Raw genomic sequence first — 16,328 nt, 5'->3', positions numbered from 1 at the left:
AGTTTCATTAGTTAATTTGTTTCATTCTGTCTTGTAGCTTTCAAAGGGTTTTCGATACCTCTCTTGTTGGAATGGCAGAAACCACCAGCTGAGCACCCAATATTCATACTATCTTCCTTACTCAGAAAACCCCTCTATTGGGAGTGGTAGATGAATAACATAGCCTCGCTTTCCTTGCACAGAGAAATGGCCAATGAAATGTAAGTAAGTGGAAGTCTTTAAGGCAGCCTGCCAGAAAAGAAAAAAAAAAAAAAAGCAAAAAAACCCCCCAATAACAACAACTCTTCAAAGAGACATTGGGCTCCTGGCTGGCTCAGACAGTAGAGCGTGTGACTCCTGATCTTGGGGTTGTGAGTGTGAGACCCACACTGGGTGCAGAGATTACTTAAAAACCTTTAAGGACACCTGGGTGGCTCAGCCGGTTAAGTGTCTGACTCTTGATTTTGGCCCAGGTCATGATCTCATGGTTTCGTGGGCTTGAGCCCTGCTTTGGGCTCTGTGCTGGCAGCACGGAGCCTGCTTGGGATTCTCTCTCTCCCTCTCTCTGCCCCTGCCCCACTCGTACTGTCTCTGTCTCTCTCAAAATAAATAAACTTAAAAAAATTTTTTTTAAATAAAAATAAAAATCTTAAAAAAGAGAGAGAGAGAAAGAGATTGACAGACTCAGCCAGCATTTCTTCCTGCTTATCCTTCCCCCTTTCTTTTCCTTCCTGTGTGGAATAGCTCTGTTTCTTGTAGCCGTGGCAGCCACTTTGGCACAACTAGGAAAGGTCAAGAACTCTTGGAGACCTCAGCCCTGGCATCTTTCTGTATTTTCAAATATTTGCCCCTTCAGAGGAGGATTAGATATCCCTGCCTGCTGCCTTCGGACTGTGGGAAGAATATACTTCCATGCTTCATTGTCAGGTTTGGCCGTGTGATTTGCTTTGGCTAATAAAATATGAGTGTCAGAAACTTGCAGAGCATTGCACATGTCCACTCGCATTTTTGCTCTCTTCCCTTTGCCGTTAAAAAGGCACATCAAGGAGAGAAGCTGTTCCTTTAGCCCAGATTCCGTTATGGGAAGACATCTAGAAGTGACGGGTAACCTATAAAATCAGTTAGAAATAAACCTTTGTTGGGGCACCTGGCTGGCTCGGCTGGTAGTGTGTGTGACTCTTGATCTTGGGGTTGTGAGTTTGGGCCCCATGTAGAGCTCTACGCTGGCAGCATGGAGCCCACTTGGGATTCTCCCTCTCCCTCTCTCTCTGCCCCTCCCTCACTTGTGCTGTCTCTGTCTCTCTCAAAATAAGTCAATAAACTTTAAAATAAATAAATAAACAGGTAAATAAGTAAACCTTTGTCGTGGTAAGCCACGGAGATTTTTAGGTTTTGTCACCACAGTGTTACGTAGTGAAAGTTGGCTTGTGCGATACGTAATAGGATACAGAAATCGTGTGTAACAAACAGCATATTAGGTGTTGGTGTTTCAGAGCTGAAGGAAAAGAGTGAAAAGCGCTCACACATCCCAGAGAGAGACACTCGCTCAACCCGCGGCATTTGGCCTGATTTGGGGCGACCAGTTCTGAAATTCTGCAGTTGTGACTGTTTGGATCCCCTTGGGAGCAGATACTGAACTGGTTACCAGTGCAAGAGGTTTATGGCAGAGCAATGGCTGTAAAAGCTGATGGAGGAAACAGGATTGGACGGGGACGCCCCAGACTATGGTGGCAATCTGAGGAAGTATTAGCCAACCCAGTGGGGAGCTCTGGGCCAGCAGTTGTCCACCAGTGGGTACCACGTGGGGCAGGCATAGCGAGGCCCTAGGGTTCCTGTCTGAGGTTCCACAGTGACCCCTCTGCTGGGGAGTCTGTACGTGTCTATCCCTTCAAGTGGGTGATCCTTTTCCGGGTGATCTGCCACCACTCGGCTCAGTCCCCGTCCTCAGAAGCAGTAAGCGCTGGCCTCTTCCTGCTTGCGTGTCCCCACGGCAGGCAGTTCTCTGGGCAGGGATCCTCCGGGGCTCCCGACAGCTACCTTCCGCAGTGCCCATCTGGGCCGTGGAAAACCCTGTGCATCTCTCCCCTTTTTGTTAAGCTGTGGTAAAAACCATATTGCAAACTTCACCATCTTGATCCTTTAAAATGTACCCGTCAGTAGGGTTAACTGTATTCACACTGCTGTGCAACAGGAACCGTGTGCGTTTTTTAGCCGACGAATTCCAGGAGCTCCTGCTGTTACCCTCATCCCATGCCCCTGGCACCAGGGTCCATGCTTCCCAAACTGAAGAGACACAAATGGAGCTCTAGCAAGATCCATCCCGCTGCCCTCTGCCCATCCTACAGCAGCACCAGGCACATGTCCTTCCGCGTGCGAGAGGGGCTCCCGCTTTCTTCCAGCGGTTCCCTTATATCTCCTTTCACTTGTTGCTTGATCTGGGGGGAAAAGCATCCAGCTCCTGTCTCAGGGAGGGGGAAGGGGGCAACTTTAGAACTTTAAGGCTAACGTTTCTTAAAACTCCGTTCCTGGATCCCTAGAAGTAGGTGATTTTTAGGGGATTGTGGAAGCCATGCAGGTGCTCTGGATTCTCTCTACAGGAAAGAACTCGCAGGGGCACCTGGGTGGCTCAGTCAGTTGAACGGCAGCCTTTGGCCCAGGTCGTGATCTCACGGTTTGTGAGTTTGAGCCCCCATCAGGCTCGCTGCTGTCAACACGGAGCCCACTTGGGATCCTCTGTTCCCCCTCTCTCTGCACCTCCCCCACTTGTGCTCTCTCTCTCTCTCTCTCAAAAATAAAGAAAGAACTTGCTGCCAGAGGGGAGGGGTGGGGGAGATGAGCGATATAGATGAGGGGGATTAAGAGGTACAAACTTCCAGTTATGAAATCAATAAGGCACAGGGATGAGAAGAAATCGTCAATAATATTGTAAAAACGTTGGATGGTGACAGATGGCAATCACACTGGAGGTGGTGCGCATTGTATAATGTATAGAACTGTTGAGGCACTACCCTGAACACCTGAAACTAACATGACATCGTACGTCGACGAAGCTCCAATAAAAAGAAAAAAGGAAAGAAAGAATCTGCCGGGTGCCGTGAAGAGTGTGGACCTCTGGCCTCCAGCCGTGGCACCCTCAGCGTCCGCTACAGTATTTGAGCCAAGACCTTGTGCTTCTGTGAAGTTCCCAACGGAGAGCTTGTCCACGGGACAATCCCAGCGGAACCTCCAAACTGGCTCGGAAGAGAAGTAGGCACGGGCTACCATGACAGTGGCCGCTAGACGGCAGAGAGAAGAGCAAACAGGACCAGCTAAGTAAGGAAACAGCACAGGCACTCCCTTCCCACCCCCACTCCCCGCCACCCCCCCATCTCTTCTTTCCTCTGGTCCTGGGAGGGAGCTGGGGAGGAAGCAGTGCGGTGGGCGGGGGGGGGGGTCTCGCTGCTGGCCTTGGCCTGTGCATGTTCTCCATGAGCAAGCTCTGAGTCTCTGCTCTTGGCTTTTGCTCCGCACGCCCACTCCAGGGAGGAAAGGATAGCTCCCTGGCCTTGCACACGGAGTGCTGGTGTTTGGTGATGTCTCACAGGGAACACCCTGATTTCACCCGGAGGGCTTGGTGAAGTCTCTGATGGGAGGAGCACAAGCAAAGCGGGACTTATCCACACTGGAGAAGACACTTGGAAGACAGAGGCTTAAAGTCTAGCCCAGGGAGACATTTCCTTCTACTCTGGAGCAGAATGAGGACGGGCTCTTGGCAATGTGGTTGAGGACAGACACAGTGGCAGAAGGAAATCCCCGGTGAGGGGAGGTGGACAGAGAGGAGATGACACAGAGAGGACAGAGACAGAGACAGAGAGAGAGGGAAGGCAACAAGGAGAGGAGAATATAGAATGGAGAAGGTTCAGGATACCCTGATGCCAGATCTAACACTCGTATCCCAAATTAAAGGGCGTGGGGATCTTTTGTTTTTAAATTTTTTTTAACGTTTATTTTTATTTTTGATACGGAGACAGAGTGCGAGCGGGGGAAGGGCAGAGAGGAGGGAGACACAGAATCTGAAGCAGGCTCCAGGCTCCAAGCTGCCAGCACAGAGCCCGACACGGGGCTCGAACTCACGGACCGCGAGATCGTGACCTGAGCGGAAGTCTGACGCCCAACCCACTGAGCCACCCAGGCGCCCCAGGGCATGGGGATCTTTATGCGTCCTGTGAGATACCTCCAGGTAGTGTTCCAGAGTCTTGAACCGAACGATAGGTGGCCCCCCCACCACCAATGCTGTGTAAGCACACTCTTTTCCATAATCACTCTTGCATAGCATTTTTTCATTTTTATTGATTTGCCTTAATTTAATACATGTATAAGAATATCTTCCATTTAAAAAAAATTTGCATTTCTTTAATAGCTTTGGAGGCTGTGCACTTGATTCTGTGGTGATTTACTCTGCCAATAAACATGTAATCCTACCGTGAGCATGTTTTATCTGTGTAATAAACCATAATAAAAAATAAAAAGGAATCCGCTGACTATGAATGAGACACGTCGACAGGTACCGGGGTTAGAGAGGTTCGAGAGCGACTCACAGTTTGTTGGGGACCCTGGGCCTGTGCAGCAAAGGGATTACAATCAAAAAAGGCAGAGTTTATTGGACGCTGGCTGAGCATTCCAGAACACAAATGCTGGAGGCGTTTCGTGTAGGGAGAGAGCAAGACTGTCGTGAGGGATGAGAACAGATACATTTGTGACCTTCATGAGCTCACCCCTGGCACCGTGGGCTGTGCCTGTCGGGGTGGGGACGGGAGTTCAGGCTGGCATAGCGTCGCAGGTCTGTTCTCGGGGAGGCAGGAGGAGGTGGGCGCACAAAGGAAGGGCCGCGGGAGTGAAGGGACAGATGGACCAGCGGCCAAGTGGAGGAGGGTCGCCCCACCCGCACGCCTGGGTCGCCTGAGCAGCCTGCCCTGCTTTGCCAGCCCTTCCGACCGATGTGTCAGGAGCTGCTTCGGGAGAAGGAAGCCGGGAGGAAGCTTCCAGCACAACGACCCAAAGGGAAATGGCTTTTACGCGCACGGGACTGTTGTCCTATCTTTCCATATGGAGTGCATCCTAGAAAAGTCCCTTTCTCTGGCAGCGGTGCTAAAGGGAGGGAACGTCCTCTGCGACAGAATCCACAGCAGCGCTCATTCTCCCATTTATCAACCGCGGACGCCGTACCCGCCTCAGACCGTGTCCTCGCCGTTGCCTGGAGGGCCCCTCGCTTCCGTCTTGCAACAACCACGCTCACCTAACTCTTCCTTGAAGTCTTAACCAGGGTTCGAAGGGGGGAAAAAAAAAAGGAGGCCGTTTCCCCAACCTGGCTCGGCTGGCCTTGCAGAGATTCTGAATTCCCTTCTGTGAGTCAGGCTGGGGGTAATGGCTCTTGCCCCAAGTGCTGAGCACACAGTTCGAGAGCCCGGCTTCCTGTCCGTGTGTGCCCACTGAAAGCTGTGAGGCGGAGGGGAGGGAGGCTCCGAAAGGCCGGCCCCAAAGTAACAGCAGCATGGCCTGTGTCCCCCCACCGTGGAGCCCAGGCAGGGGAGAGAAAAGCCACAGGGGGGAAGAGGACGATGATAGGCAGATGGTGAGAAGCGGTTTCCAGAAACTGGGAAACAGCCCCATCTGACTGCAAGAGAAAGACATACCGAGGGAGGGCAGGACGGAAACAGAAAACAGCTGGCCCGGCTGGGCTGGCAGGGACGGGCTTTCTCATTTTGCGGATGAGGAAACTGAGGCCCAGGGAGGGGAAGTGGTTTGCTCAAGAGCAGATTCTTGAAAGAATCATCTGCTTTCGCCCTCCCTCTCCACTTCCTCACCTTCCCTGCTGTCCTGAGTCTGAACCGAAGGGCAGGCAGGCTGGAAACCCCGTACAGAGGGGCCGGGGGTGAGGGAACGTGAGAGAAGCTGAGTGTCCGGGCCTGCGTTTGAGTCTCATTCCGGGCCGGGAAGGCAAGATCTTTAAGACTGTCTCTGCTCCCTTCTGCTGATCTCCCTCGGAGCTCTGCACCTCGAGACAGAATCCCCGGGGGAATCGTAGCTGTGTGAGCTGGGGCGGGGAGCCACAGGCGTGGTTGTGTGCAGAGCTCGGGCTCCCGCGGTTATGCAAGCGGGTGCTGAAACTCTCCGGCAACCCTTTCTCCTAACCCCTGTGAAGACATCTGTCCTGAGCATTTCACGTGAAGCTTCGGAGATAAGAAAGGCAGGACCCTGCACTTCTGCTCAGTTGCTGCCTCCTCCGGGAAGCCCTCCTTGTTGCAGCACGAATCTGGCCTCCCCCCAGGGGTCTGCTCACCCATAGTATTAGCCCTACTTTTCTGCCTTAGCCCACTCAGCCTGGGTTTGTTATATGGGCTTCTGTCTGCTTCCTTCTCTAGACGGGAAGTTGTCTGGGGCCAGGAGGACCCAATCTCGTTCACATCTGTACCCTGCCTGCCTATGTCCCTGCACAAATGTGCTCCATGCTTTGGAGCCCGGAACCAGCTGTTAATGGAGGCACATTACACATCTTCGGTGAGCTCCCCGAAGGGTCTGAAGGGTGCAAAGAAGAGGCATTTGGGTGCAGAAATAGGAGGTGATTGTAAGAATGGGTGTGGAAGGAAAGACAAATGCAGTGAGTGGAGTGGAGGGTGAGTGGGAGGAAAGAAGTGAAGTCAGAAGGGAAGGGCGGAGAGGAAGAGCCCAAGCACCAGGAAAGGAGAAGGGGAGGGGAAGGAAGAGGCGGACGGACCTCGCCCACCGGGCTCTGCAGCAGGCTCTCTCTCTGCCCCGGACGCCTTGCACAGACGCACAACCTCAGCCAGACCTTCCTGGCGTTTTGTCTGGCATTCTAAAGCTCGGTCTTTTTTTTTTTTTTTTAATTAATTATTTTTTTTAAATGTTTATTTTTGGCAGAGAGAGAGAGAGAGAGATAGAGCATGAGCGGGGGAGGGGAAGAGAGGGAGGGAGACATAGAATCTGAAATAGACTCCAGGCTCTGAGCTGTCAGCACAGAGCCTGACGTGGGGCTTGAACACACAAACCGCGAGTTCGTGACCTGAGCCGAAGTCGGATGCTCAACCGACTGAGCCACCCAGGCGCCCCTAAAGCTCGGTCATTTACAAAGATCTTTGATTCCCACCAATACTCTGATTTCGGACATTTGGAAAAAAAAAAAAAAAAAAAAAGTCATGGCCCTTGCATGCTGCCCTATTGAGATTAAGATGAATATATCAATTGAAACCATCTTCCCCTTAATTGTTATTTGTGGAATCAAAAATTCCCGTGATCATTGAAGCTCTAACATCATGTTTGGCTGTTTCAGGATAAAGTTTGCATTTGATGCAAAATAACCATGAGGTATATGTGTCTGTAGGTGCGGGTAATAGGATTTTTTTAAAATCATTATACCTTTTGCCCTGTTGTTTCTGCCTTTACATCTTTTAAATCTGCTGCTGTTTGGCAACGATAGCCTGGGTCTCAGGACTTTTTTGTTTGTTGTGGTTAGGAAGGCTTCTGCCCCCCAATTCACCCTCCATGTAAGAGTAGGAGTCAGTAGAGACATTTGGTTTGCATACACGTTTCATCTTATGGTCAATTTGTCCCAATATCCTGTACAGCCAAGGGCCTCTGTATAGTGTAGTGATTTAAAGTGTGGGCTCTGGGGGTACCCGGGTGGCTCCGTCGGTTGAGCGTCTGACTTTGGCTCAGGTCATGATCTCGAGGTTCATGAGTTCGAGCCCTGCATTGGGCTCATTGCTATCAGCCTGCAGCCCAGAGCCCTCTTTGGATACTCTGTCCTCCTCTCTGTTCCCCTCCCCGGCTTGTGCTCTCCCCAAAATAAATAAATATTAAAAAAAAAAAATAAAGTATGGGCTCTAGAGGCAGACTGTCTAGGTTTCTACCCCAGCTCGACCACTTATTATCTGTGTGTCCTCGGGCAAGCTCCCACACGGAGGCTTGTTATTCCATTTATGAAATGATAATAGTGATGCTTAACATATAAGGTTGTTGTGAAAATCCATCAGATAATATATGTAAAGTGCTTAGAACAGTGTCTGGCACATAATAAGTGCTTAGAAAATATTAGCTCTTATTATTAATAATCAACTGACATATATTTCTTGAGTGGGGTGGTGGGTACCCGGTGTTCATTTTATTAAGCTTTAAAATGTGCATATGTCTTATAAATCCTTTTTATGTGTATGATATGTCTTGCATGCATTAAAATAAATGCATTAAAAATAAATGAGCATTTATGAGGTTTGTTTTAGCAATCATATGTCCCAGGGTTCCAGGAAAACAATGAAATAAAATATTCCATCCCATTATTGGATTCATGTAGCAAACAATGGGACTGCCCAGGTATTCTTATTCATGATTAAAAAAAAAAAATACGGTAACTATAGAAATAGTACCGATTTTCTAGGAATTAATATATGAGCATGTATTTATTTTTTCCCTTCTTGGACCGTCGGCAGGTTCTCGATTCATAGAGTCACTAGTATTGAATCATTGGTATGCCTGTCCTCTCCAGGCCGCTTCAGAGCGGGGAAGGACAATACTCAGGTGAGGACTGATCCATTTACCCAGGGAGGGATGCTGCTGAGAAGGCTCACCTGGCGAACTTGAACTTGATCTTAATTGACAGTCCTGTTCCTGTTTCCCTTGTTGGCTCTCAACGCCTTGAGTAGAAAGAGGGAGAGGTTGGCGGTGAGGTTTCGTTCTGGGGACCAGGGGAGGGGGTCCAGATCTTTCTGGACAAAAAAGACACAGCTGTTCGTCTCTGATGTAGCTTGAGGAGGTTAATGTTGCCCTCAGCAGCTTCTACAGCAGACGCGGGGGTTCCGCCCCCTCACCGTGCAGGCTGGAGAACATCTTCTGAATTGCCCTTGAAATCTGTTGCTGTCATGCTCCTCCCTTTCCTGTGCTAACGGTTGGTTGTGTTATAGTGCTTTGTGTACCTGTTTGTCTCCTCTGCTGGATTTCAAAAATCTTAAAAGGAGACACTTCATCTCGTTTATCTTTAAATACCCACAGTGGCTTGCTCAGCGAGTGTTTGTTGAATGTATGAATGGCTGATTAGGTAGGTGAATGAATGAATGAATGAGTAGGAACCATCATTAAAAAGCTGAGGATAAAGCGGAAAGATTGGGCCACAAAATCTTCCAGGTAAAATATTTTTCAAAAATCAGGAATATTCTCGAATATTCCAATGTGCTGAGTTGACGGAGTAGAGAATTTTGAATGTGGCTCCATTTGTCTGGTCATTCATGAGAATTTACAAATGTTTCACTAGGCTGAGACACTGTGGCAGCAAGGACCATGTTTATCCCCAAAAGCTAGCACATAGTAGGCACATAGTATGATGCTAAGTGAAATATTCTCTTCTCTTGTAGGATTTAACCCAACCAGTAACCCTGACAGGAAGGAGGACACATTCAATTCAATAAACCCATATACAGCATCGACTTCTGTAAGTACTTTCCCAAGGACTGGGTGAACAAGAGAATAGATCATGGGTCCTTTCTTTCAGGGGTTTTCGGAGGTAGTTAGTTACATTTGTACCCAACTGTAACACAAGGCAGAATGTGATAAGCACTACCATAGAGGTCGAAATGCTAAGTGCTAAAAAAAAAAAAAGAAAAGTGGGGGGTGCCTGAGTGGCTCAGTCAGTTACGCGTCTGACTCTTGATTTTGGCTCAGGTCATGATCCCAGGGTCGTGGGATTGGGCTCCGTGCTAGGTGTGGAAGTCACACCTTAAGATTTTCTGCTTGAGATTTTCTCCCTCTCTCTCTCCCTCTGCCTCTCCCCTCTCATTTTCTCCCTCTCTCTCAAAAAAAAAAAAAAAAAAAAAAAAAAAAAAAGAAGAGGAAAGAAAAGAAAAGAGAAGAGAAGAAAAGCGAAGAGAAAAGAAAAGAAATGCTAAGTGGACCAGGAGGGGAGGAATTTATTAAAGCCTGTGGGATCTGGGAGAACTTCATGGCCGTGTGAGTCCTGGTTGGACAGGTAGGATTTTGTCAGGTAGAAACGGGAGGAGGACCATTTGTTCGACTGCAGTTCAGGGTGCGTAGGAAGAGACGGTGAGGGTTAAGGTGGAAAACTGTCTCCAAGATGGCGCCCAATGATCCTCAACGCCTGCTATTCATGTTCTTTTGTAGTCCTCCCGGCATTGTCTCAGGGGTGGTCTGTGTGACCAACGGAACGTGGTGGAAGTGATGGTGTGTGACTTCTAAGACTGTGCCACAGAAGATGTCGCCACTTCCCTTGCTGTTCTGTGGACTGCCTGCTGTGGGGGAAGCTAGCTGCCTTGTGGTGACGACACCCAGCAGCCTAGGGATAGACCCGCGTGGGGAAGGAACGGAAGCCTCCCGCCATGAGCCAGCGCCAACCTGCTCCTGCTGTCTGTGTGAACCAGCCTTCTTGGAAGCTGATCCGCTAGAACTGGGTCAGAGCTCCAGGTGACCGCAGTCCCAGCTGATATCCTGGCTGGAACTTAGGCGAGACCTTGAGCCAGAACCGCTCAGCTAAGACGCTCCTGATTTTCTGACCCACGGTGACTGAGAGACAGTAGGTGTTCTCTTGATGCTTTAAGGCTTTGGTTTTGGGAGTCGTTTCATAGACAGCAATAGACACACGTACAGAAACGAAGGCTTGGAGAAGAGTTTGGGAAGAGCCTTCCTTTTCAAGGCGCCATACTGGTATGCAATGGGGGCGATGTTTTCTTAAAGGCGTAAAAGATGATGATGATGATTGTGAGGATGTGTGTGACCTAAGTTGGCAAAAGGAGTGCCGGAGCAAGAAGAAAATGTAAGAGGCCACCGCAGTCGTCCAGACGAGAGGTAATGAGAGAGCGGAAGCGGAGGCACCGCCGGGGGACCGGAGAACGGCACGTCAACGCAGGGGGGTGAAGGCGGAGAAGTCACGAAGGTGACTCCTGGGTTTTGAGCTCAGGAACACGGGGGAGCCGTGATCTCATTTACCCGAAGAGGAAACACAGAAGGGAGCCCGCGTGGGTAGGAGTCAAGAAGTGGGGGTGTCTATCTCCTGGCGAGGAGAGCTCCCTGTGTTCAGAGCTCCGCGGAGGGCTGGCCACCAAGGCTCCTTCACAGATCGGGCCGGTCGAGAAACCTCTCCCCGAAGGACGAGGCTGTTGCATTTCACAGCACATCTTCCTCACTGCCAAGTGTTCCCTGGTGACAGCCTCTGCCATCGATATTTTTAGCATGTGGCCTTTCTGAGCCTGAAAAACAACATCCACTTCCTGGAACTTCTCCTCCAGCTGACAGCCAGGGACCCACGCAGGCGGGAGCTTCAGCGGGGCCTGACAGGCGACAGTCTGCCAATCTGCTAGGGGAGAGGAAGGCAGGCCGCGAGTTGGGCACAAAGGCCTCCACCCCGCTCCCTTCTGTCCTGCTCTTGAGGCCTAACGACGTCAGTGCACGTCAGAAGCTGAAAAGTAAGGAAGCCTGGGAATAAAGCCCAAGAGGCAGGAAGCTTCTCCTGCAATTTCCTTCTATGACAGCTACATCAAGTCTGAAGGTAATACCTGGCCAGGTGACCTTAGAAAACCACCAGGACATAAATATCGCTTTTATAGTAATCCTAGGACAGGCCTGCGTGAAAACCCCCTGGGACTCGTCACACGTGCTGTTGCATCCCATGGAGTCAGATCTGAGGCAGAGCCAGAAAAGCATCGAGGGAAACGTGAGAGAGGGTGAGGGGTTTCTCCGATGGGGTCTGCAGCCCCAGGCCAAGGCTGGGGGCGGGCAAGAACACACCGGACTGTTCCCCAGAGTTGTAAGAGTTCTCTGCCAGGATTTTAGAAATTGTGCTTTTTAGAGTTTATGATCGTCTAAACGGGTTGGAATAAGCATATTCGGTGCTGATTGACCCCTTATGTAGGAGTACTACCTTGCCCCTCAGGACCCATATCCACAAATGTGTTTTGATGCTAAGTGGCATTTTATTTTATTTTATCATTTTTTTTAAAGTTTATTTATTTATTTTGAGACAGAGAGAGAGAGCACAAGCAGGGGAGGGGCAGAGAGAGAGAGAGAGAGAGAGAGAGAGAAAATCCCAAGCAGGCTCCACACGGTCAGTGCCTGGAACCCAGTGCGGGGCCAGAGCTCAAAACCCATGAGCTCCTGACCTGAGCTGAAGTCAAGGGTCAGACGCTTCACCGACCGAGCCACCCGGATGCCCCCTCCAGTGGTGTTTTAAAAGTGGTTGCAGACCGATGGAAAAGACGAAAGGGTGGTTTTAGTACGGAACGAAGCGCTGGTGTCCCGTGGAGACCGGGTGACATCTCCGTGCCGTGTGTCAACAAAGGTGTAGCGGCAGCTCAAAGCAGGACTGCCAGCAAAGCTGCGGGGGACAGGCAGGGCCACTTTCTTGGTTTGAGGGATGTGCTGCAGATGGACAACTGCAGGATTTTCTTTCTGGGGCCTCAGCGGGGGGATAGGGGAGGATTTGGGGAGAACGCTTGCCCTGGAGCCGGAGGACAAGACTATGTCTGTTGGGTAGTGATAAATGGGCAAGGGAGGAGATCTTCCACGGAAGGGCCTCTACTGCCTTGAAAACTGCTTCGAGCTAATACCAACTCACCACATATGTGGCTGGGTTGGATACCAGGGTGCAGGATGGGGACAGAACCACCAGCGGGACCTCAGAAGGAGTCCAAGCACCAAGGATACGCCCCCTCTCCTCCCTTGGCAAACCTGACTCCTATTTTAGTTTGGGTCTCTTGGAACTTCAAAGATTTGGGTACGTTTGGTTCACACACCCAGTTTTCCAGCAGTGAGTTATTATTTTTTTTAATGGTTACTTTTGAGAGAGAAAGAGAGAGAGCGAGCAAGCAGGGGAGGGACAGAGAGAGAGGGAGACAGAGAATCCGAAGCAGACTCCAGCCTCTGAGCTGTCAGCACAGAGTCGATGCAGGACTTGAACTCGAGAGCCGTGAGATCGTGACCTGAGCCAAAGTCGGAGGCTTAGCCAACTGAGCCCCGGGCGCCCCTGCAGCTGTGTTTTTAAAGCTGGTCCCAGGATGTCAGGAACATCTGGTAGCCCACCTTCCCCTGGGCCTGAGCTTCCCCTCAGGAATAACCATATGTGTCCTATTTCCATGCAACATGACTGGTACACAAAGCTGACCCACCTACACGAGAAACTCCATTAAACTATATGAGGAACGCAATTAATTTTACACACTTTGACATGATTTAAGGACTTGTGGACGGAGGTGTGCTGCGTACCACACCGCCTGCTGTCGATTCTTCATTTTCCTGTTATTATCTTTATATTTTTTGCTCCAGGTTTTCCTTCCTGAATCAGGATGGATGGCATTAGCCACATTAAAAGAAACACGACTGCGGGGACTTAACCAAATAAGGTTTTTTTGCTTAGTTTAGGTTAGTTTTGTTTTTGAGATACTTACATGATGTAAATCCACATATTTTCAGTGTACTGTTCAGTGAGTTTTGGCAAAGGTACTATATAGTTTATGAAACCACCCCATTGATATATAAAGCATGTTTATCACCCTAGGAAACGATCCTATGTCCCTTTCTTGTGAATCCTGACCCCTTCCCCTAGGCAGCCACTGTTGTGATTTCTCTTACCATGGCTTAGTTGTGCCTGCTTCTAGAACTTCATATAAATAGAACAATACCGAATGTATCCCTTTGTGTCTGACTCCTTTGATTCAACGTAATATTCATAGTATTCATCCACGTGGTTGAAAGTTCTAGTAGTTCTTTCCTTTTCATTGCTAAGTAGTATTCTAGTGAATAAACATGCCACACTTTTTGTACCCATTCTTTGGTTGGTACACATTCGGGCCGTTTTCAGTTTTTCCCTGTTGTGAATAAAGCATTTAAAAACATTCTTGTATACGTCTTTTAAGTTTTCACTTTTCTGGGGCAAATAGCCAGAAGGAAAATGGTTGGGTAATAACTAGGTGCATATTTAATATTTCGGGAAACTGCCCATCGGTTTTTCCAAATGCCCACGATAATTTGAACGGCAACGTGTGAGCGTTCCGTTGCCCCGCATGCTCGCGGACAGAAGTGTTGCCAGTTTTAAACGTTTTGGCCATCCTGGCGGACGTGAAATATCACGTGGTTGTGACTACATGCCTTTCCATGCGCTCTTTGGTCATTTCTGCAGCTTTCACTGTGACGTGCCCTTTGAAGTCTTTAGCTCATTCTTTAAAAACCCTGGGTTGCATTTCCCTTTGTTTTCTTTTCTTTTTAATTTACAGCAGTGTGTATATTGTGGATACAAGCTCTTTGCCAGATAAATGTGCTGTGAATATTTCCTCTCAGTTTGTGGTTTGCCTTCTCATATTCTTAATGTCTTTGATGAGTGGAAACTTTAAATTTTGATGAACTTCAGTAGATCAGGTTTTAATTGTATGGCCAGCATGGATCTATTTCTGGGCTCTCTGTTTTGTTCTATTGATCTACTTCTCTACTCTCACTTATGCCAGTTTCCACCTTCTTGATTCAGATAGGGTTTTCAGTTTGTTTCCAGAGGTAGGTGGACCCGGGCTGGTCAAGCTGCTCAAGGGAGTTGTCTTCGCAGAGCCACCGTCTTCAGTGAGCGGATTTTGTTTTCCTGGAAGCAAGATGGCTGCTTCGTCAATGGTGTCCCATTCTGGCCTCTGGCAGGAAGAAGAGGACAGACACGTTAAGACTCAGCACGCTGCTGAGTCTGCCCCTTTATAATCGAAGAAAAAAAAATCCCAAACCCAAATAACCAAACCATCATAAAAACCTTCCGGAGGCCCCAATCAGGACTCTGTTCACATCTCAGAACCGATCACATGGCCACGCCCTAGTGGCAATGGAGACCAGGGAGAGGAATATTTTCACGCTGTGCGACGACTACATTAGTGTACCCACCACTGCGGCAGAAGGGGAGTGATCGCACCTATCACTTTGGACAAATCAGAACCCACCCTTGCAGCTGGATGTAGGTCAATCTCACAAACCAGGAGAGTGCTACAAAACGTCTTGGGGGAAAAATAAAGAGTGAGGACAGGGGTGCCTGGGTGGCTAAGTCAGTTAAGCGCCTGACTTCAGCTCAGGTCATGATCTCATGGCCTGTTTGAGCCCCGCATCGAGTTCTGTGCTGACAGCTCAGAACCTGGAGCCTGCTTAGGATTCCATGTCTCCCTCTCTCTCTGCCCCTCCCCTGCTTGCGCTCTGTCTCTCTCTTTTTCTCAAAAATAAGTAAACATGGAAAACTTTTAAAAAGAGAGTGAGGACAAAGAAACATCCAGAATATATATATACATATGTATATATGTATATGTGTATATATATGTGTGTGTGTGTGTATATATATATAATATATATAAGTTATTATATATATGTTTACTTATATATATATATAATATTATACATATATAAGTTATTATATATATGTTTATTTCATGGCTTCTCAACCTGGTAAGGGGTACACAGGAGGGCATAAGATTCATGAACGGAGTTTTTCAACCTTCCTTCCACAAGGCTGCCCCTATTTGCAATAGAAGCAGCACTGTCTTATTCAGGTCATTAATTACATTTGCAAGTTTTTTTTTTTCAATATATGAAATTTATCGTCAAACTGGTTTCCATACAACACCCAGTGCTCATCCCCAAAGGTGCCCTCCTCGATACCCATCACCCAGCCTCCCCTCCCTCCCACCCCCCATCCACCCTCAGTTTGTTCTCAGTTTTTAAGAGTCTCTTATGCTTTGGCTCTCTCCCACTCTAACCTCTTTTTTTCTTTTCCTTCCCCTCCCCCATGGGTTTCTGTTAAGTTTCTCAGGATCCACATAAGAGTGAAAACATATGGTGTCTGTCTTTCTCTGTATGGCTTATTTCACTTAGCATAACCCTCTCCTGTTCCATCCACATTGCTACAAAGGGCCATATTTCGTTCTTTCTCATTGCCACATAGTACTCCGTTGTGTATAGAAACCACAATTTCTTTATCCATTCATCAGTTGATGGACATTTAGGCTCTTTCCATAATTTGGCTATTGTTGAGAGTGCTGCTATAAACATTGGGGTACAAGTGCCCCTATGCATCAGCACTCCTGTATCCTTTGGGTAAATTTCTAGAAGTGCTATTGCTGGGTCATAGGGTAGGTCTATTTTTAATTTTTTGAGGAACCTCCACACTGTTTGCCAGAGTGGCTGCACCAATTACATTTGCAAGTTTTGACTCTTTGAAAGGTAACCGCCTCATTAATATCTTAACCGAATCTATGTCTTAAAAACTCAAAGACAGAGAAAGCATGATGGCAAATGTTTGGATCCTAGAGATGTCGGGGAGAACAACAGCCACTTCTGTT

At 48.6% G+C, this 16,328-nt stretch overlaps 1 long non-coding RNA gene across 1 annotated transcript; it reads left to right on the top strand.

The window, feature by feature from the left end:
- Positions 1 to 3,324: 3,324 nt before the first annotated feature.
- Positions 3,325 to 13,934, top strand: LOC132674682 (uncharacterized). Its single transcript, XR_009608587.3, has 4 exons — positions 3,325 to 3,774; positions 3,990 to 6,516; positions 9,381 to 9,457; positions 10,144 to 13,934. It is a non-coding gene; the product is annotated as an uncharacterized LOC132674682 (long non-coding RNA).
- The last annotated feature ends 2,394 nt before the right edge of the window (positions 13,935 to 16,328 follow it).

Source organism: Panthera onca, chromosome A1 (genome assembly GCF_046562875.1).
Source record: "Panthera onca isolate mPanOnc1 chromosome A1, mPanOnc1 haplotype 2, whole genome shotgun sequence".
Lineage (NCBI taxonomy): Eukaryota > Metazoa > Chordata > Mammalia > Carnivora > Felidae > Panthera > Panthera onca.
Note: the sequence above shows the minus strand (reverse complement) of the source record. Positions and strands in the feature narration are given on the sequence as shown.